The 21661-nt window shown below is 50.2% G+C and overlaps 1 long non-coding RNA gene across 1 annotated transcript; it reads left to right on the forward strand.

Moving 5' to 3' along the window:
* Positions 1-9820: 9820 nt before the first annotated feature.
* Positions 9821-21090, forward strand: LOC130602497 (uncharacterized). Its single transcript, XR_008972918.1, has 3 exons — positions 9821-10118; positions 12609-12717; positions 20515-21090. It is a non-coding gene; the product is annotated as an uncharacterized LOC130602497 (long non-coding RNA).
* The last annotated feature ends 571 nt before the right edge of the window (positions 21091-21661 follow it).

Raw genomic sequence — 21661 nt, forward strand, 5'->3', positions numbered from 1 at the left:
GTACTCAAGGATGCTCTGGTTCATCTTGTTCAGTAACATCTCGAGTGCAATAGAGAGGTGAGAAGGTGAGCAGGGGCTGTCTCTCTATGCTGCTGCGTGAGGAACCCAGAAAGTTGCTTCCTTTGCGTGTTCATCACCGGCATTTGGTTTGCAAGGATCTATGGGCTGTTTCATAATGGCTGTGCAAGGTGATAGTGAGCCTGACCTCAATAAACCTGCATTGTTTCTGTCGCCTGGGAAATGTTTACAAGTCATCAAACTGAAAAGGTTGAAACCAGCAGGTTGCCCCCTCCGGCTGAGCTGAATGTGAAATCTCAGCATGAGCGAACCCAGTTATACTCTGAATGGATGGTACAGTAGGTCTGAATTGTCAGTGGCAGCACGTCAAACCTTGCCATGGATGGTGAGCTGGGCTGGTCGCTCCTGTCACCTGGAGGATAAGAGTATGCTGCATCCCGCTCTTTTCATACCTCTGAGAGCTCAGAAGCTGGACATCTGCAGAGCCAGGCTGACATGATAGCCACCTACTCTGAGACAGTGGCCGTGCCTGGGTGGATGGCATGTTTCAGCTGGGACAGCTCTGCCTGCTCAGAAAATTCTCTTCTGTGTGGCTGCAGCGGAGCTGGGGCAGCTGCCTCAAACCACTGCAGCAAGAACCTGCCCAAGCCAGCTCTGAATGAGGTACCTGGGGCCCTGGAAGCAGTCCAGCTCCTCTCCTTTATCCTCCAGGGTGGATGCGGCTGGGCTGTCATCTCTTGTGAGGGGCGCCATGCGCAGCTCCATGTTGGAGGGGAGCTCAGCCTGGCTGGAAAGGCTGTGCCTGAGTGAGGACACTGCTCCTGCAGGGGTCGGAACATAAGAGTGTGGCTGCCCCTCAGCCTGCCTGGGACCTGGCTCACCTGAGCCCCGTGCTGAGGTGAGGCAAGGACACATGGAGTGAGGCCAGGTTTGCAGGCAGGCGCTCTGATCTCGGCACACAGCCCTTCACCCTGCGCACAAGAACTTTGCTTCAAAGGCTTCCAGTCACATCTGTGTTTTGGGGGCTGGCTGATCAAAATGTTATCTACAGGCAGCCGGCTGGTGTTTTCCTCGAGCCTGCTTCACCTATTCTGTGGGATTCAAATTGTGGAGGCACCGTGAAAGGCAGAAAAGGGTGCCCTGGGCTGAAAACCCAGAAAACCCCAATGGCAGTGGAAAAAATGGTCCTTTTGGTTGGAAACTACTTCTGTCTTTCCCGTTTGGCACCTGCTAGCTGGTTTAACCCCTTGTTGCTGATGTCTTATGCTGCTGATTGTAAGTCAGCCAGCCCTTGCTTCAGGTCCATCACTGCCTGCAGTGCCTATGTTAGAATGCCCGTAAAGCTTCTGTCCTTCAGCTCAGTCCCCACGAAGGACCTTGGGAGCCCAAAGGAAATCTGTCTCACATGTCCCCCACCATTCGCCTGCAGGATTTTTGGTAATGAGAGATGGGTATTTTTATCCCAGGCCATGCGGTCAGCGTGCGGACACCCTCTCTGTGCTTGGGACGCCTGAAATTTAAGGCTAATTCCTGTCATCCAGCACAAGATCTGCAGTCCAGGTCTGTGCAAGCACTGTGCTTGGTCCCAGCTCCCCATTCGGGGCTGGGCCAGCATGGGCCCAGTGGCATCCCCAGTGGCACTGTGCCACCCCACAGGCAGCTGCTGGCTCCCACTGTGCCCCACAGCACCTGACACCCTACAGAACAATGGGGCGGCTGAGCTGCTGGCCAACCCAGAGGGACCAGGCGCTTGTGCCTGGACCTCCAGCCAAGTACCCCTTATCTCATAGGAGGTGGCAAGTTGTGGATAAGAGCTGGGAGGTGATATCCCCTGCACCAGCAGCAAAGAAGGGAGTGAAAGGAATGCAAAGAGTGCCTGACCACAGATTTGGGGAAGGCTTTTCCTTTGGTTGGGGAGCTGTGAGGACCCTGGGGGCTTTGCATCACAGGGACAAGGGTCAAGTTCCCCCTCAAATGGCAGTTGTTTGCTGGATGCCTGCATCAGGAAAGGGGATCTGAAGTCTCTCCCAGAGCTCACTGTCTGTGTGAGGGAATTGCAGGCTTATATAGGCAAATGGGATTGTTGGGCATGTGCCTAAGGCTGGCCTCCCAAGGCCAAAAAAGCCTCCTTCCCATAAGGACTTTTTCAGTTTGCTGCCTGAGCTGCCTCCGTACATCCAGGTTGGGTTCAGAGCTGAGACACATGTTAGGAAATACCTGCACTTCTGGGCTGTATCTGTACATTGTGATATGGGGCTAATCTTGCTGGTTCCTGCTCTTCATTTTTACATCATTCTTTCAGATGCCCCAGACACTTCTTTGGGGGTCAAAAAGAAAGCCCAGTCTCTCCCTAACCTGAGAGTGTCCAAGCATCTCCTTAGGCATTGGGGCTGTCTGCTGCAGCCTGCTGCCCCAGGCTTCTATGTGCCTTTAGCACCAGGTACCTCTGCTGCCTATCTGTCTCTTGGCCAAGCTTGGTGCATACAGCAGGGGGAAGGTGTGCTGCAAGCCTGATGCCAGCATGGCAAGGGTTTAGCTGGGAAGGTTACTTTGACACCTCCTTTGCCAGCTATTCTGGGAGCTGTTGTGTGCTCTTGCTTGGAGTGTGTTGTGTGGTAGGAGCTGGGCTGGGAAAGGCACCTGGCTCTGCTGAGCACCCTGATGGGACTGCTGATGAGTGGCAATTCCTGTGGAGCACTCTCCAGGGAGGCCTGTGTAATGCCAAAATTACCTGGGATGCATGATGGGATGCTTGCTTGCGTCATGTGTGGTGCCTTGCAGGTGAGAAGCTTTGGCTCTAGATGATAATGAATCTTGGTTGAATGTGTCTGTGGTGAAGGAAGAATGTGTCTCACACAAGCCCTTTGGTATGCAGCCCTGGGAGCATTATCCAAGCAAAAGGGAGAGAGGCCTAATCCCTTAGCTGCAAGCCTTACAGGGAACTCGAGAGACGTGGCACAAGATGAGTTCGATGATCACCTTAAGCAAATAACTTAGTTCCATCACCTCTTCAGAGTTTTTAAGGCCAGAAGCATGAACTGCCTGAGCTGACCAGAGTCCTTCACCTTCATCTTGCCCATAACTCTTACCTGAGACATGGTGTACACTTTGGAAAGGCATCCAAGCTGCCATCTCACTGCCTCTCCTACCTGTCCTTCTAACCTACAGAGAACCTGCAAGCACTGTGCCACAAACATATCGATACCCAGGGAGTATGTATTTGTGTCGTCAAACTCCTGCCAGCACCCCTCCCTGCCCTTCCTGCCTGTGCTTGGCTCTGACTCCATGAGTGCAGAAGCAAAAGCCCCAACAGAGCTTTATGATGAGCTTATTCCTTTCCAAGAAGCCCCTTATCTGGCTGCTTGGAGGCCAGTGCAGGTACCAGCTTTTCAGAGCCTTCTGGTTTTTTGCATTGCAAGGACCTCACGTCTGGGAGGAGCAGCCTGGAGCCTCCTGAGCAGGTCACGTTTCTCCTAAGGTTGTTGTTGCTCCTGGGGAATAAGAAGCCAACTCCTACTTTTTTTGATTTATCTCACCTCCGGAAGTGCGGCGAATGGGGGGTCAACAGCACTGGATCTGATTGCTTCCAGTCTCCACAGGCACCATAAATTGTGAGTCATAGGATCATCCTGAGTTACTCGGTGACTAATCTGAGGCTGGTCTTGAGGCTCAGGGCCAATTTCTTGCTTGCAGTATTGGCTTGCCAGGGCACTGTATTGTGAACGTACAGCGCGGACCTCGTCGATACACAGCACCTCGGAGAACTGGCTGGATTGCTGGAGGAGGTGCCGATGAGTCAGGGAGTGGCACTGCCCTCTGCACCAGTACCACTGGGGTGGCTGGATGTAAGTGCAAGAGGCTGTGACATTCGTGAGTCACTTTGTGGGACTGAGTGTGATCCACACCCCTGCTGAATTGCTGGGACCAGTCACGAACTCAGAGACATCCCAAGAGGAGCAACTTCTGGGTTTAGGTGGTCTTGTCAACCGGTTGCAAATGAGCTGCTGTTCTGAACATGCCTGTCTTTGTGCAGGTCATCCCCCACAGCCTGAGCTGCTCCACTGCCTGGGCTCTGTTGTGTTCTTTAAGCCTCTGTTTCCTCTGCCTTAATTTCACCCTGCTGCCCTAAGTTTGCAGATGTGTCAATAGATGTGTTCCCTTCCTCTCTGACATAGACCTCTCGGATGCTTGTGGAGTCTCAGCATGTTTCCTTTGCAGACATTTCTTGGCCAGTGACATAAAATGGCTCTTCAGAGCCCCTGGCATTAGCTCATTGAGCTCTGCCCTTGATCATTCCTGTTCCTCACCTCCCAACACCTTTCATATGTAACAGTAACAATCCCTTTCCCTCAAAAGGTATCTACTCCTGAACACACTGAGGTGGATCACTCCAGAACCGTAGAAGAGGAAGCAGGCACCTGGCTCTGAACGTACCCCTTGTGTCTCTCCCTGGATGCACCTCTCCATGGTTACTCTTTCTCAACCTCTTCTGGCAGTTCTGCTTTCCAGGGTGTCCCCTCCCTCCCACCGCAAAGCAGCTTTGCCCCAGATACATTAGCTTATCTTTTCCCAAGTTAAATCTCATTTTGTTTCCTGCTCATTTCTAATCTCTCTAAATCCCTTTGGAGGATTTCTCAGTTTGTGCTGGAATTCACAATCGCTGCTGCTGGAGGTGCCAGCTCGGGGAGTTCAACGGGGGAACCTTCTCCTGGTGCAGCTGAGTCAGGAGAATTCTATGGCTCCCAGCACTGGTGGTGGTGGTGATGCACCACAGTGTGGGCACAGGTGTGGCCCTGCACGTAGCTGTGTTCTGTCACCTGGTGAGCTGTGTTTCTCCCTCACCATCAGATAGGAATTGCATAGCACAGCTGCCATGGGAGTCAGTGGGTCCTAGGCTATAGAGCTGAGCAAAGGTGTGGGGAGTGAGTGAACTGGGACGCTGGTTGCTCTGCTTTCCCTCCCTGCCTTGATTTCTCCATCTTTCTCTTTTGGGACTCTTGACCAATGATCACGTGCTATTCACTGCTTATTTTTTTATTGCCAGTTAGGAGAAGGCTTCCCATCTTGCTGAAATTGTGAGGCATCTCTGTGTACGTTCCCCGAAAGCAGGTAGGTTGTTGTCCCCTCACCATCCAGTCCCAGCTGCAGTCATGTCTTCCTGCTCCGCTCCGTCATTGGAGACAGAATCTCAACATGTATTTTGGTACTGGTAGCAAGCACCTCCTTCCGTCTGCTCTTTGGGAAAGGGGGTAGGATCATACGGGGTACAGGGGTGTAAAGGGAAACAGCAGGGCCCAGCTCGGGAAGGACTTTGGTGACTGGGGGAGGCAGGTGACAGTGCAAAAGTGACGAGGTCAGTCAGTAAAGGGATGCTCTGTGAGGTGGGAAGATGAGGAGGAATAGGCTGTGTCAAGAGTGGGGTGGGGCAGGCCTGAGATCATCTGGCAGCGCCAGGCACAGGGAACCCTCCCAGTTATGAAACCTCCTGCACTCCCATGGACACATCTCCCCTGGTGTGAATGGATTTGAGTGTTGGAAAACTCACACGTAGGGTTTGCAGGAGTGCCAGAGCTTCACCAGCACCTAGGGAGCAGCTCTTCGGCCTCCCCGTGCCACAGAGAGCTCTGCTGCAGAACAGGTAGCCGTGAGATGTCGCATGGCTGCCTCCATGGCTATTGACTCCATGGAGCCACCCCTGTGTGGGGTGACCATGCAGACAAAGAGGCTAAAGTCCAGAGTGGCCAACACTGAGACTCTTGTGCTACTTACACCAGCACAAAAGCCATGCAGTGTGCAAGGCTACCTGCTTCTAGTCAAACCAAAAAGCTTTCAATCCTTCATACTCATGAAAAAATCAAATCCAGCTTGACCCCAATGTACTCGAGACTCTCAGAAGGCAAACATCCCCAGGTTGCATTAGTTTTCCAGCACTGTGGGGTTCAGCTGGGCAGGTGATTTGCCAGCAATGACTTTCCTTCTTGGCCTAAATCCTGCCAGTGTGTCCCCTTGGGCACCCTTCAGGCTCTGCTCTCCAGGCTCTCACCATATCCCTTTACACCCAGGTTCCACCCTATTTTTAATCCACACCCCATCTTCTGGTGGTGTCAATCTCAGAGCTTTGCTAAGCTTGGAAGAGGGCTGTATATACGTCCTTGTCTTGCTGTGGGTAGTTTTTACAGTTTCTCTCCCAGTTTTAAGTCACTGGAGCCTTTTTTGCCTTCTGGGTTGTAGATTCACACAAACCCGGGCATCCAATCAGAGGTATCCACAGCAACTGCTAAATATTTTTTTCCAGAGGGGACCTTCAAGACCTGTTGGTGAGGAGATGAAGTTTTGGCTGTTCTGTGCCAGGGTACGTCACCTTGCACCTATCCAGGCGCCCATTCAGAGGGCTGGTGAGCTGATTCACTCCAAAGTATCTTTACATCCCCTTCAGCCTCTTCAGACATCCACGCACCATGAGCCAAACCCATTAGCTCCTCATTCTCGGTGTCCTGGGATCATTCAGCAGCAAGCAGAGCACTGGCACCCTGCGGCTTCCTCACTGGAGGCTGTGCTCCAAGCAGCCAGTTTTCACTTTTTCTTTAATCACATCACCAAGTTTTAATGCCCAGCAAGAACTTTGACCCTTATCCAGGGATTAGTTGTTATCCTTAAGAGCTTTCTGCGGAGAGCCTTATAAAAGAACTCCATGCTTGGAGAATGCGGGCAAATCATGTCCACTGGGTTAATTTTCTTTATTAGCCAACTACCTCGTTTTTCCATCCACAGCCCTCAGATATTGTCTCCTCGCTCCGGGAGAAGGGCTGTTCCCATCAGTTCACAGGAAGTTCACTGCTGGGATCCTCGTTACCACCAAGCCACCCTCAGCAAGAAGGGGAAATCTTGGCTTTGGTGAAATTAAGGGGAAAAGTATGTTCCCTCCTAGGGCCTTTTCGCATCCCACCCCAGCAAAACTAGGCAGTGATGGGAAGCTGCTAGACAGACCCTGTGAAAAGGAAGAATGTTTTAAATAGGGGGCGTAGAGGCATCTGGGGTTATCCAGAGGTAGCAAAATCCATTCAGCTGTTTAGCAAGTTGTTCTCATGAAAAGGCATGTGTGCATCTGTCTGTCTGTCCTCATGTCTCTATCACAGCCTGTTTCAAGCATAATCCTGTTTACTGAGTAGGATTCCAGTAAGGCATAAAGAGAGATTTTTGTTCTGGTCGTTGACTTATTTTTCATGTGTGTGCAAGGTACTCGAGTACGGGAAAACCAGGAGCACAGTGTGTTTTGCTGTGAGTAATTAGAAGCAGGATTCACAGGTATCACAGGATTCTGGCTGCTTTTAGCCTTTCCCGTGACAGAAAGCAGCTGCACACCCAGCATTAGCCAATCTGCTAATAGGCTGTGTCACAAGACACAGCATCACCATGTCTCACAAAGCAACTGCATTGTCCTCTCTAAGCTTATTGTGTGAAGTATCACGGGAACACCACCAAATCGTGTCCTGCAGACCGTTCCAGACTAAACATCCATGGCCCGGCTCCCTGACCCGAGCTGGGGTCCCTGAGGGAGGAGAGGAGGCACCTCGCTTTTCCTGTGCTGGGAGCACAAGAGGTCTGTGCGCTTGCCCAGCATCTCCACGCAGACCTGCCCGTGTGCAGGGACTCCGATGCATCCAGAGCCTCCTTATTTTCTTGTTCAGATGACAAGAACATGGAACATGTTAGTGGCAAAACTTATGCTGTGGGTACCTCTGAACCAGGCCCTTTGCTCTCCCAGTCCAAGCGGTCAAGCAGAGTGTGCCCTGCACAAAACAGCAGTGGATCCTTTGAGTCTGAGGTGTTAGCTAGCGCTGGATAACTGGTCTCTAACTTGCTGAGAGTGAGATGGTGCAGGTAAAGATGGAAGGCAGTGTAATGACAGGAAACCTGCGTGGAGGCTACTACAGAGAATGGAGGGAGTTTTAGATAGCATGTTTTAGACAACAGGAACCAAAGCTTCAGCCTCTACAGAAGATTTTTTGCCAAACTCTGTGCTTTGGCGCGGTGTAAAAGAAACTAGCTAAAAGTTACAGGTTTGTGTGCAGTATGTACTGCAGATCCTGTACCTTGGTGCTGTGCCAGAGCCAGGAATCCTGGCTTGTCTTCACAGCCCTGTGAAGAGCGGTGACAATCACTGCTCTGATCTGTGCCTCAGTTTCCCAGTCTGTTAGTGGTGATAACAGTACAGCAGTGATAACAGTGCAGTGGTGATAACAGGACTGAGCTACCCTGGGGGATGATCTGTGAGTGAATTCACGTCGAGGTGTTAAAGCAGAATTAATTGGTAGCCTCTGTCGAGCGCTCAGAGATTCCACAATAGCAAGCAGCGAGTGGCGAGCCAAAGTTCCGTGTGCAGTGCAAAGCCCTCTGCGTGGCTCCAGAGGAAAGTCACACTTTGATTAAGACAAGTGCTCAGCAGTCACGTAATGTTTCCAGGTGCGCAGCAGTCCGTGTGGGCAGGGTGGAGTAGCTTCCCAGCTGCAAATGTCTTCAAGCAATATGTAAAGAGAAGCCAGGGCTAATGTTCTCTAGGAGACCCCCACATGTTGCATGTGGTGACAGAGAAAAGGGAAAAAAACTCAAAGAAACAGAACAAAGTGGCTTGTTGCATGTAACATTTTAGTGCTGAAGTGTTTTAGCCATAAACTGGTAAGAGCTATGGAGCGTGGCTCTGGAGAGAAACCTAGAGAGTGCAAATCATCACACAAAGTCTGCAGGGAGGGTAAGATCAAGGACTGGAAGGAAGTGCCTGGAGTGAGGGGCAGGAGCAAAGAAGGGTGCAAGGGGAGGAAGGAGCACATGTAGGTCTGAGTGAGGCCTCAGAAGACCAGAACTGTTCATGGACAGGGGATGGTGCCTCCAGCATAGCAGAGTGCAGGTGATGGGAAGAAAGAGGATGCTCAGCGCTGGCAAGTCTGTTCTGCACCTGTTTGCGCAAGATTTGCTGTGTGCTATGCAGGTCACCCTGAGGAGCTGGGGTCGCCCAGTCCATGGTGGCTGTGCTGTGCCTCAGATCGGGATGCTCTGCTTGTAACCCCCTCTTCTGCACATAGCAGGTCCCTGAGGCAGCCAGGCACCCACCTCGCCCCCCATCCCCATGGCTTCTGCCACCAAAGATGGAGCCTCTCTCCCCTGAGACCGAAGCAATGTGGCAATGCTCTCAGACCTTGGCTTGTAACAGCAGTAACCTCCGAGCTGCTGACTGTTGCTCAGCAATAAACACCACTTGTGCTATTAATAAACACTATCTGTCAGCCTTGGTATTTTTAATGCCGGGACACTGTGCCCTGGCATGTGGAGCCACTCGGAGACTGAAGGCCGGATTCAGAGACGAGTCTAAACTGGCGTAAGGCACTGCATTGAGCAGCCCTGCATCTTGCGCCTGTCACAAGGTGGAAGGTCTCTGCTGTCCTTGGTGCATTAGGCAGGATCCAAGTTCCTCCCCACAAGGAATTTCCTCTTCCACTCATTGCAATTCCAAGGTACTGAGACTCAGAGACAGCCTGTACCTGCTCTCATAGCCTGCCATAGACCTAACAGGATCTCTGGACCTGTGTAAGTCAGTGAAAATACTTCAGCTTTATCCCCATGATGTGCCAGTTCATTTAGCTGAATCAGCAAGGGAATGCTACCTACTTACACAGCGTCTTTGGACTCACAGTCCTGGTATAGGAGGTTTCAAGCTCCTCTGTGCACAGAGGTCATCAAGAAGTCCTGGTGGGATCAATGCCCCTGAGCAGGGTCCCTATGTTCTGCCCACCATGTGTCACTCCTCTTCCTGCAGCCTGGAAGAAAAATAGGAAGGGAAAGGAAAAAGAAGCGTGTATGGGTGCCAGTCTTGCTGTACTGAAGCTCCCATCTGCTTCCACCTGGCTGTGGTGCGAGCCATCCCTGCCTCGAGCTGGTGTGTTCTCTGCTGGGGTTAGCCTATGCCCAGGCAGGGCCGGAGGGGGCTGGTGCCATGTCGCAAGGGCTCTGCATGGGAGAGGGTCCGAGCCGGCGGGAAGGAGCCGGCTCCACTCGCAGCCTCCAGCGCTGGCCCTGGCAGCGCAGCTCGGGTGGGAGGGGATGAGGTGGGTGCCTCCTCCTGAGCCCAGGGGCAGGGAGTGGATCCGCGGGCGCTGGGGAGCCGGGGTGGGGTGTGGGTGATGTCAGAGGGGAGCAAAGCGGCCCCGACGCCGGCGGCTGCGGGGAGCGAGGCGAGGGCAGCGCGGAGGGCTCTGGAGGGGTGGGAGGGAGGGCAGCGAGCAAACAGTGAGCTGGCCGAGCAAACAGCTGCCGGAGGGAAACAATCAGGTCCCGTTCTGGTAAAGCTCAGCAAATACTGCGTAAAACCTGCTGCTGGCAGTGGTGCTTGCCCCAGTCATCAGCTATAGCACTATCAGAGGGCAGATACAGAGCAACCTAGGGAAGCAGGTTGTGCAAGAGAAAGCTCTGGCCAGCGTGACTCAACACTCATTAGCAGTGACACACCTACGAGAAGCCCATTAAAACTGACAGGAAGAAGCTAAAGCACCTTATTTCTTCTCTTTGCTGTAAATCATCTCATTTCCCATGTGCGCATCCCGGTGTCTGCAGTGATGGCAGCAGAGAGAGAAGCGCTGTGCATCATAATCCCTGGTTCTTGGAGCTCTGCAGCATTTCTGGAAGATTAGTCCACAGCCTGAAGAGCTTCCAGCATGACTGGAACCAAGTCATTATATTGGAGTGGACATGGCCAGGGAAAGGGAGGTGGGAGAACAAGGTAACAGGGATAATTCCTTACCCCATCACTTTAATCCCTTTGGATTCCCTCTGAGCCTGGCCCTAGGCCTTCTGCTTTTGCCCCTCTCTCCTGCCCCATAGCCCCTGACAGCCCAGCTCCAGGCTCCCAGTAGCTCTTTCATCCTGATGGGCTTGTCAGCGATGCGATCCAAAGCTCATTTTTCAACCACTGCCTTGAGCTCTGGTTTCTTCAGACCCATCCACCCTGATGTGTGCGATGTCTGGCTGAAGTAGCCCAAGGATGGTACTGTCCTTGTGTGCTGTGTACAGCCCTGCACTGGGCTGGCAGAGTCTGTAGCACAGTTGTAGAGCTGCATCTGGGGGATGCCCTCAGCTTTTAGGTTGAAAGTGTGCTCCCTGAACACCATCCATCTGCCAACTTGCCCTTGCCTGTTGGCTGGTTTCTTGGACATGACCTTGGAGAAAGCACCAAACCAGAGAGAGAGTAGATTTCTATGTGTCTCGGTATAAATACCCCAACCTAGGGGAGTGGACACATGAGCAATAGGCATGTCTGCAGCACACAGCCCCAGCACTGGTGTCCCTTGCTGGTACATTGCTGGGAAAATGGCTTAATTTTTCTGCTCCCAGGTAAGATACTGAACGTAGGTTTACTTTGAGGTGCTTAGTGTACAGCTCTAGGGCTGGCCTTGGAGTAAAACTCCCTTAAGTCACTTCTCCATCAGTATTTTACAAGGAGATAGCTTAATCCAGTCATCCCCTGGGTATGTTCGCATTGCATTCCAGAGGTGGGATCGCAGCTTGGTAAACACACCCTAATGAGCTTGGGTTTTGGTCTGAGTTTTAACCTAGTTTTCTGCCTGTTATTGTGGGTACCCGTAGCAGTGTGTCACTGAGGTGTCTGCATTGCAGATGCCTCCTAGGCCAAGCTCAGCTGTGTCCTGCTGCTCATACTCTCCCATTAGTCCTGAGCTAGTTTAAAGCCGGGTCAGGGATGTCTCCCCACGCATCCTCATGATTTTGGACTACTGTTTTGGCACATCCCTGTCAAAATCCCGCTACATCCTCCAGTCTGGAACCACCACAAGTGCTCCCCTTCTGCTCTGCTGCTTCCAATACATGCATGAGCTCTTGGGCTTGCTGGCTGGGACCAAGGTGCACAGATCTCCTGCAATTTGGAAGAAGGGATCTCACTGGAAAGGCAGGAGCTCAGAAAGGTGTGCTGTGTGCTGTAGCAGGGATGGATGGTCCCAGCTCTCTGCCACGAAGGTGGCTTTGCTGTTCTAGACAATTATCTGCCACAAAGGACACAGGACATTGTGTTCCATCCTTCGTCCCTGTACCTCTCTCTCCTGGCCTCCTGATGCCCTCAGCAAGTCTTTAGGAGGGGTCTGCTCTCTCAGGGACATCATCCTAGGCCCACTGTCTTTTGTTGGGTTTAGATTAGGTTTCTTTCTGCTTTCTTTTCCCTCTGTTGACACACAGAAGAGTGATACCCCCACAGGGGAGGGTCCGGACGTGCTCCAAATGATGTCAGCTTTGATTTATTATTGTTTAATATCATGTTGCTTACTGTTGCCATTGTGTGGAGTCAGTTCAGTTTGGGAAAGGCTGCTCTTCTTTGGACAGGACAGATGGTCTGAAAATTAGTTTTTTCCCTTGCCTACCTAAATATCCCAAGCAGGCTGATCTGTCATCAGAGCTTAGCTTTGGCAACAGCTTTCCTCGGCAGAAGTGAAGGGGGAGAAGGTGGGGATAAAGAGGAGAACAAGAGGGGGATGAGTGCGCTCTACCAGAGTTGAGGTTTCTCAGTTCATCTCCTCATCTCCCCTCAGCAGAGCCTCCTTCCACTCCTGCCGGTTTCCCAGTGGTCTAATTCAGAGCTGCTTCTGGGATGGGGCCAGTGCCAGACACTGCGGGGAAGAGGGGCAGGAAATGTGGATGCAGGTAATTACGAAACAACCTGCTCAGATGTGTCATTTTGTCTTAATCCCTGTCAGTCAGGGCAGGCTTGTATCCCGCAGCAAGAGGGCTTACATCTTTTATGTTTTAATTCTATCTCATGTAGCTCTGAATGTTCTTTTTTATCCATTGAAACATCTGATCCTTCCGTGCTTCCTGCAAAGCTCTTGGCCTCCTTGATGACAATGATTTCCATCTGTGCTCTCCCTCAGATCATTTCCAGGTTCCTTTTGGTGAGCCTGTGGGTTGGTGGGGATCTGAGCTCCTGTTTTGTGAATGAGCTCAAGGCCTTGCTGGGAAGATTGCTTGAGCTCTCGCTGCCTCACAAGCTCCACAAAGCTCAGCTCCCTGTCCTGCAGTTGATAGGACTGTGACAGTGTGGGTCCTGGTCAGTGCACATGGGTCCTGGCCAGTGTAAACGGGTCCTGTTGTGCTTCTTGCCAAAGCCACAATCCAAGCTGCTGGGCTGTTCAGAGCAGGGAGAAAGACTCCAGGCAGGAGGAGAGGAAGGGAAGATGCCCAGAACACACATGCTGAAGCCAGCTTCAGTTTCAGTCTTAGCAGGGACATTACCTGACACACACTTTACTCCTTGTATGCCCGCTGCGCAGACAAAGAACACTACATTTGTTGCCACTACTACTTTTAGTACGCAGCTCTCAAATGCAGAGACCTATATAATCTCAAAATGTTTGCTTATTTTGTTTGGCCTGAATCCTAGAGGACATAACTGTGGGTTTCCGAATATTTAAGGCCAATGTGTTATTTATAAGCCATGTCGGAAACATCCTGAGCATGTGGATTTTTAGTGAGGAGAGTCTGGGTTTGGTATGTCCGCACACCTCGGGTTTGCCATTCTGCAGCGCTGTCTGTGGTGATTGCATTTGAGGTTAGCAATGTCTGTAGCTGTGGTAGTCTCATGACATTCTCTTCTTAATGTCTTCAAATCTACTGGCAAACAGCAATGAAATAATAAGGCAGGTAGTGAAGGACTGAGGGAGATGTTGTGTGCTTGTGGATTCCTTGCAGTACCCCCATTTAAACTCCTAGCAGCCATCACACCCCTCCTCTCAACTCTTCTTCGTCCTTCAACAGAGCCCTTACCCTTTCCTTCCAAGATGGTGACCACCACCCTTGGCACAGCACCCCAACCTGCAGCCCCCTCCTCAGGGAGAAGCAGGAGACAGAGAATTGAGCCTCCTCCTCTGAGTACTGCTCTGTCCACCCATCGCTCATGGTGTTTAAATGGAGCTCATCTCCGTGCTGGCTGCCCATGGCATCCCTCCTCAGCAGCCATTTCTCTGGGATACACAGTCCCTGCCAGTACAGCTGCCCGGCAGTTAGTTAGAGCCTGAGTGGCTCCTGGGCCCACATTTTCCTTCTGCAGGAGCAGTTAGGCTGCACTGAGGCTGTCTTCAGTAGGCTGATGTTATCTCCACTGTGACGCAGGCGAGCAGCCCTAAGCCCTTGTAATAACCATGCCAGGGTCACTCTCTCCCGGCTGCCTGTGTCCCTCTACCTGTGAGATAGGCTGAGCTCCAGGATTCTTCATGCTGTCTTTAGCCAACAGGCAAAGCCTTTCCTTTAGCAGCACCGAAGCTTGAGAAAGCCTCTGCTCTGTGACTGAAGCAAGCCCACAAGGCTTTTCAGAGGGGAGATGCTTCCTGCAGGTCCTGCAGAAGCCATGCTTTGCTGGCATGCTAAGGTCAGGGGACCTCGGCTGGGGACTGGTTCTCCAGTGGGGAGCCTTGGCCTTCCAACCAAACCACAGAAGGTCTGAGATTTTGCTGCCTGCTACTTGAGACAAGATAAAAGCTTGCGTCAGGGACACTGGCTCCTGCTGACACCACCATACCCAGCGGTCCTGCTCTGCTGGGAGTTGTGTCTAGGAGTGTTCCCAGCCACCCCGAGTCACTGCCCAGGAAGAAGCGATCTCTACCCAGGAAAGCTTTTACCTAATTAGACAAGGCAGATAGGGAAGGAGACCGAAAGAAGGAAGTGGCAAAAGGCTTGCCCAGGGCCATGTGTTGGGTGAGGTATAGCATCGGGATGTGAAGCCAGGTCTCGTGGTGTTTGCATTATGGATACATATCAGCTCCATGGCAGGGCTCTGGCACAGCATGGTACTGGACCTGTCCCAGGGCCAGGGACCCTCCAGCCCACCCTTCCTCTTCATCCCTGGACTGCAGGAGGGAGCTTTCCTCTCCTGGCACGGACGACAGCTCATCAGGAAAAGCCTGTCCTAGCTGGGGGCATGGGTGGGAGAACAGGAAGGTGGGCATAGGCCAGAAAGCAGGCCTGGAGAGCAGACAAAGGTTGGTGGCACTGTCTGCGGTGGGTGCTGACACCACTGAAGCCAGGGGCAGGCAGGTGTCGCTGATGCTGGTGATAAACATGAAGCCATGGCAGTGATGTGGTGACACATTCCTGTGTACCTGCGGGTGGGTTCCCCTTGTCCAGAGAGACCACAACATCAGTCACTAAACCTGGGGAGGTTGTGGTATCTGATTCTGCATCAGTCACTGGAGGAAGAAGACCATGGGTCAGGCTCCACACAGGGCACCAGTCCCCCTGTACTCTGTTCCTGACTAATGTAGAATTTGCCATGGGGCAAAGGGCCTGGACTGGCACAAAACCCACCCCTGGATATGTGCCTTGCCTTGAGTGTGGCTCCAAAGTAAAATTAAACCAGGCTACCTACACTTCTCTGTCTGCTGCAGGACACATTCTCATAGGTCAGTGAGACCCCTCAGCTCTGCCCTGATCTCACACTGACCAAGGCTTTATCCCGTATCATCCAGTTTTGCTGCACAGCTGAGGGCTTTGAGTGACAGGACATACAAATGAGACCAGTCCAGGCTGGGGCCCTTCTTGCTGAGCTATTCCATTCTGCTACCCACGATTATTTGGGGTACATCAAGATCTTTAGTTATACATCCTGGCAGAACGCTATATCTTATGGTGATTACAAGTTCTTTAAACAGAAAAAAGCCAAGGTCTTGCAAAGGAGGGGAAGGACAAGGGTGAAAGAAAATGGCCCTGAACTGTGAGAAACCAAAGTGGAAGAAGGATCCTGATTTCAGCTGTTTCAGCAGTTTCCTCTAGATACCAGCAGCCATCTGGGAGCTGTTGCTGCTCCCCAGAGCTCCTGAAGCATGAAGGGGAGAAGAGATAAGTTAGGAGCAATGCGCTTCCAGTGAGCTGGGAGGACCATGGCTTACTGGGCTTTAGGTTCAGCCTGGTTTGCAAGCCATTTTAGTGTATGTGTGCTCACATGCTATTTCCCACAGGATCACATTAGTGGGACTAGTTTTGCCCCCTTCAGCTATTTCTGCTCTTGGGGACCACCTGGCATTTTGTTCATGGGCTTTGTTCATTGAGGAAAGTCAGCTGGGGCAAGCAAGGTGGTGTTTCACCTTTCTCCCTGATTAGAAGAGCCAGTCCCATGCAATTAAGCAGCTTAGCTCAAGGCAACAGAAGCCATTATCACTGGGCTCCTCTGCTCTGCTTGAACTGTTATCCACGCTAAAAATGTCAGAAAAAGAAAACATTTCCCTCTCTGCCCGGCGCCTCCCTGGCGCTGTCTGAGTGGCAGGTGCATATCTGAGATACCTCTATGTGCATCTATCTGATCACCCTCTCTCCCCACTTCAGGCTGTCTCATTTGAGGTGGGGTGGGAGTCAGTCTCGTGAGAGAGCAGGAACACCTGGGCAGGCGTGACTCTCAGCCCTCCTTGGGGTAAGACTCTTTGGTTTGGCAACCTTCTTACCTCTCACAGAGCAAGCTCGTCCTGGCTGCTGAAGGCTCTGAGCAAAACTCTCCACATGTCCCTTAGGAAACAGCAAAGCTTGAGAAGAAGGCCTTCTCTGAGTGTCTCGGTGCTTCTCCATCCTTCTTCTTCACTGTGCCTGCACCGGATGAGAGGGCATGCCTGGGGAAGGCATATGAAACAGCCCACTTTTGGGGTAATCCTATGACTTTTTATCTGAGCCTGATCTTGACATGTATTGCAGGGTTGGGAGGAATTTTGCAGGTAAGCATAAATATTTTAAGGATTATTTTCTTCTGGTTACAAATGTTCATGCTGCAGTCCTACCCTCCCATATCTGGGCAAAAATGTGTAACATTCAAAGAAAAACACACACACAAGCATACATGTACGTACACATATAACAAGTGCAATGAACAGAGCTGATCCCTATACCTAGCCCCAACCACAACTGATGCCTGGGGGCAGAATATATTCACTCCTGTCCAAAACCACAGTCCACCTCTTCCTTCACAGCCGGTCCCTGTTGATTCCCTACCTATTTACCCAGATGGCACTAAGCATTGCTCTTTTACTCAGACAGGTTTCCCAGTCATAACTCATTGTGGGTTTTCACATTCAGGTGCTCTTATCACCCACTCATTAGTGTAGACAATTAAAGGTCCTCAGTGTCCATTGGCAACAGCCATAGACAAGCAATAAAACAATAGCAATAGAAACAGTGATAGCCATGTTATGGTCTAGTGGTTGCTTCCAGCTATTTGGCCTAAGAAGGTGTCCCAGGCTCTCTGGGTAGCCCTGAAAGAGTATAACACTTCCATAGCACTTTGAACGCTGCTTTTGCTGTGTTTGTGGCCCTGAAGAAAGTGTTGGTGTATATCATACCAGCTGGAACATGTGCTGCTTAGGGGAACAGGACAGCAGAGCTAAAGAGTCAGGGCATGGAGGACAGAATCTGAACCAATGGGGGAAAGAGTAGGGAAATCTGTGGAGGTAATGGAAGCTGAAGCATATACTTTCCAACAACACAGACTACTGTGGACATAATTGAGCTGTGTGGAGAGACCTTTCTTTTTTGTTTAGGAGACAAGTCTCATACTGTCATCCTGACTAGGAGTACATCAGAATGAACTGCTTTGGCCCCAAGGTGAGCAGCAGTGCAGAATTAGGTAAGAATATGAGCTTTCATACATATAAAAGACCTTCTATTAGAATTGAAGATCTTAGCCTCTTTCCTTGAAGAGATTACATGGGATTTAAGAGCAAAGCTGCAGAAATGAGCAACAGTATTGTTGTCAAATGGGGAAGGCTCTTCTGGGCAGGAAAGAGAACTTTCTGGTAGGCTAGATAACTATCTGCAGGAGCAAATGTCCATCACAAGCCTTCCTACACATGAGGGCATTTCTTCAAAGCCACTTTCTCTGGCTGTGATACCTGGTGAGCAAAATAAACTACTTGCATTATCTGTGTACTTCTGCCTGTGGGAGAGGAATGAGGAAAGAAGGCGTCCCATAGGGCAGATGTTAGTCAGACTGCCTCAGGTGCTACTAGGAGGTCTTCAGATAGATACCACCTCGAATTGTTCAGGTAAGGAAGGGAGCAGCTCCCAGGTTTGCATTTCTCTGGGCTGGAGTTCACAGCTGCTGGTGTGGAGTCTGGCATCGGGGTCAGCAAAGCATCAGAAATGGGAGAGATGTCTGGTCCTAGGAAAATGACACATGAATGGAGGCAGAGAAAGGAGGTCCTCTTCCTGTGAAGTGGTGTCAGGAGAGGGCTTCTTTTCTCGCTATAGCAGGTGGTACGTCACCCTGAGACAATGACGGACTCATTTCTGAAGATGTTTGTCCCAGTGCTCCTGCAGACACAAATATTCCCCCCAATGCTTTTACAACACAGAGAGGAAAGTGACTTCATAGCATTCCTTTTCTGTTTCTCTGGCATGTGCATTCTAAACATAGATCTAAAAATCAGAAAGCACCAGGAGAATTATGGGTTTCTACACCCTATTGTGCTTTATAATAATTATAATTATTGTAAATACGGCCCAGACACTGTAATTTTCTGCTCTCCATTGGGTCTTTCTTTTTCATTTTCTTCTTCTTTTTATGACTGTTTTCTAAGAAAGTTTTCGTATGTCACCTTATAGATGGTAAATGGCAGAGTCAGCTCTTAAAATAAAAGGAGAGGAGTGGCTTAGGGGGTTGGAGAGGTGGATGAGAAGAGAGTAAGGAGAGAGAAATTACATGTAGTCTGTGGTGAGGGCACCAGTGGGGACAATCAGGAGATCTGGTGTGTACCTAATCTGATACTGACCTGCTGTGTTGTGATAGGCTCCGTATTTGTACCATCTTTTGTATTTTTGATTGGGGGGGGGGGGGTGTCTTCTATCTCAGTTCTTGGCTCAGCTGATCTTACATTTAGAGATGCTGAGCACATCTCATGTGCAATATCTGGTTGAAGTTATTCCAAGAAGATAGGGTATAGATATTTGACTAGGTGGCATTTCTGTGTCATTGTTCAGGTATAGTCACGAAAACCTGGTTTACACTATGGGTATATACACAGGACCAGGTATAGACTCTGCTCCTGTGCCTTATGAGTGATCAGAGCAGAGGTATGACTGAGATGTATCCTCCTGCCCAGGCAACTTGGTCTTATTCCTGTGGACGTTAAGGCATGAGCAGAGTGGAGAGAGACTGAGAACCAAGTATATCCAGGTTTTGTCCCAGTGGGAGATCAGGATGAGGCCAGGATATGGACTTCGATAAAGTGGGAAATGCTCCTACACCTTGGAGAACAGACACAGCCAATGCCATCTGGAGCTTTGCACAGGAGTATCGAGGTAAGGAAAGATGCAGTAAACAGCATCAGGGAAAACAAAAGATACCCTGAAGTCAGGCAAGAGAGTTTACATTCAAGTCAGACTGAATTTAGAGAAATAATTAGAAAGAAAGTGGAAAAAGTTAGGGTAAGGATGAGTAAGACCTGGTGAAAGATGTGGGGGATATGGTTCAATGGATAGTAGAAAACCAGCGAAAATATCTATGTGATGTAGAGAAGAGGAAAGCAGAAAACAGGCAAAGGAGAAGTCACCTGGAAAGGGACTCACTGTTTTTGTAGACTGAGTTGAAACACCACCACTAGAAACGCAGCAGAGATTCAGATTGAACTGCAATTAATTTATCCAGCTTTTGACCAAACAGGGTAGTTGAGTAGTCCGTCTCTGAGAGCTCAGGCTTCTTCCTCGTCTCAGGAATCTCCCCTGGAGACTTCCAAAGCAAACAGAAGAGCAGAAAGCTGCTCTCCACCACATGACCAGGGGAATCCTGGGTTTATATAATTTCAAAACAAATGGAGGCATCTTTCTGTGTGACATCCCACAGAGAGTGTAGGGTTTAAAGTGTGGACTCAGGGCTTGAGAGATGCAGGTATTATTCTGCCAGTGAAAAGGGAAGTAGATACTGTAGCTGGTGATGGGACTTAGGATTTTTGGCTTCTAGTTCGAGGCTTGGGAAGTGACTGTAGCCTGGAATAGAAAAGTGGGTTAGTGGAGTTTAATTCCTGCCTTTCCCACTGTCCTAAAGAAACCTACTGAATCACTCTTTTAGCACAGCAACACCAATTAATTGCCTCACAGAGGGTTTCCCTGATGCTGAAGTTGCTGTCTACAAAGTGCCCAGAGGTCTGCTGGCGAAAGGTGATTTGAAGGAACAATTATTATCCTTGTAGCATATGGGGCAAGAACTTCTTGCAAGGTTTGTGTATTTGCCTCCAGCCATCCATAAATACATTGCTATTGCAGGCAATGCAATCGGCTGAGCAGAGCCCTGTGCATTAAAAGGAACAGTTGCTGTAGTATTTGGAAATAAGTCAAATCTTCTGCTATCTGCATTTCTTACAAATACCACAGATTCCTTACGTATGTGCCTCCACCATTCCAAGCTGTTGCTTTGACTTGCTAATAGGTCTCTGTTGTAAAAGAACCATGTGTGCTGCTTTTTTCTTTATGGAGCTAACACTCAGGTGTTACTTCATGCCCAGCAAGACAGCAAGAACATGGAGGCTGCTAGATTCCAGATGGGAAAGTCTGCAAAGACCCTGGAGAGAAAACTGCCAGCCAGGTATTTATGAAAAGGAGGTGATCTGGTTTGATTCAAGAATGTACTACAAGCTAGATACTTATCTAACTTGTAAATTGACAGCTTCATTTAAGTAATTGAAGCTATGCTGATTTATAACTACTGAGGATTTGGCCAAGTTTATATAGATAACTCTAAATAAACCCCTTTCACGACAGCAAGAATTTGTACCAAAAGATAAATCTTGATGAGCTATAGATCCTTGCCAATAGTCTTCTAAATTCTGCTCTTTCTTGTCACTGTGAAGAGCGTACAGAGCTTTCGTGATCCAGGTTCAGCCAACTCACTTTCCACTCCTCTCAACTTTGCTGATGCAACTCCTCCAGCCTGTGCTGAGTCAGTGATGACAATTAAAACCAAATAGCTAACGTAAAGAGACGAGCAGCCCCACAGGCGGCTCTTTCAGGTGGGAGCAAATGTACAGAGCTAGAGTTATGTGCCAAATTCTAGCTTAACTCATGAAGAAATATATAGCAATGGAGTGGGATTGCTAAACCTTGCGCTCTCAAGCTGAGCTTGACTAACTGGGCTTTATCTTGCTCAGCAGTCACCAGGACTTGTGGAAGAGAAGACTGGCAGAAATGTTATTATTGGTACCGAGCAAGAATTAAGCAGAAATTGGACTAAAAGTGCCTGAGGATCCCTGTGGGCATGCAGAGGTCAGGATTTAGCCACTCAGATAGCAACCATTCTTTGTGGGCCCAGATCACCTTCCCCGCAGACCTGCTCGTGCTGTAGCAGCAACACTCAGTGGCTGTTTCCCCAGCAGTGGGTGGAGAATGGCCGATACGTTACCCACTGCACTTCACTGTAAGATTGCCAGAGGGCTGTGTGGCACCTGCTGCTCTTCTCTGGGCCCTGGGCATTGGTTTTGTAAGACTCAACATGGACCCTGGGCTCCAGGGCTATGTATGACGCTGAGAGGACTCAGAAAGGGGAGAGCGTGAGGATCTCCAGAGTAGGCAGCTGGCAGTTTAATTTCAGCATGGGTAGGTACAAGGTAATGCAACATGAAAGATC

The sequence above is a fragment of the Pezoporus wallicus genome, unplaced genomic scaffold, assembly GCF_028554395.1.
Source record: "Pezoporus wallicus isolate ANWC-B61680 ecotype Strahan unplaced genomic scaffold, APGP_CSIRO_Pwel_v1 contig_5352, whole genome shotgun sequence".
In the NCBI taxonomy this organism is placed as follows: domain Eukaryota; kingdom Metazoa; phylum Chordata; class Aves; order Psittaciformes; family Psittacidae; genus Pezoporus; species Pezoporus wallicus.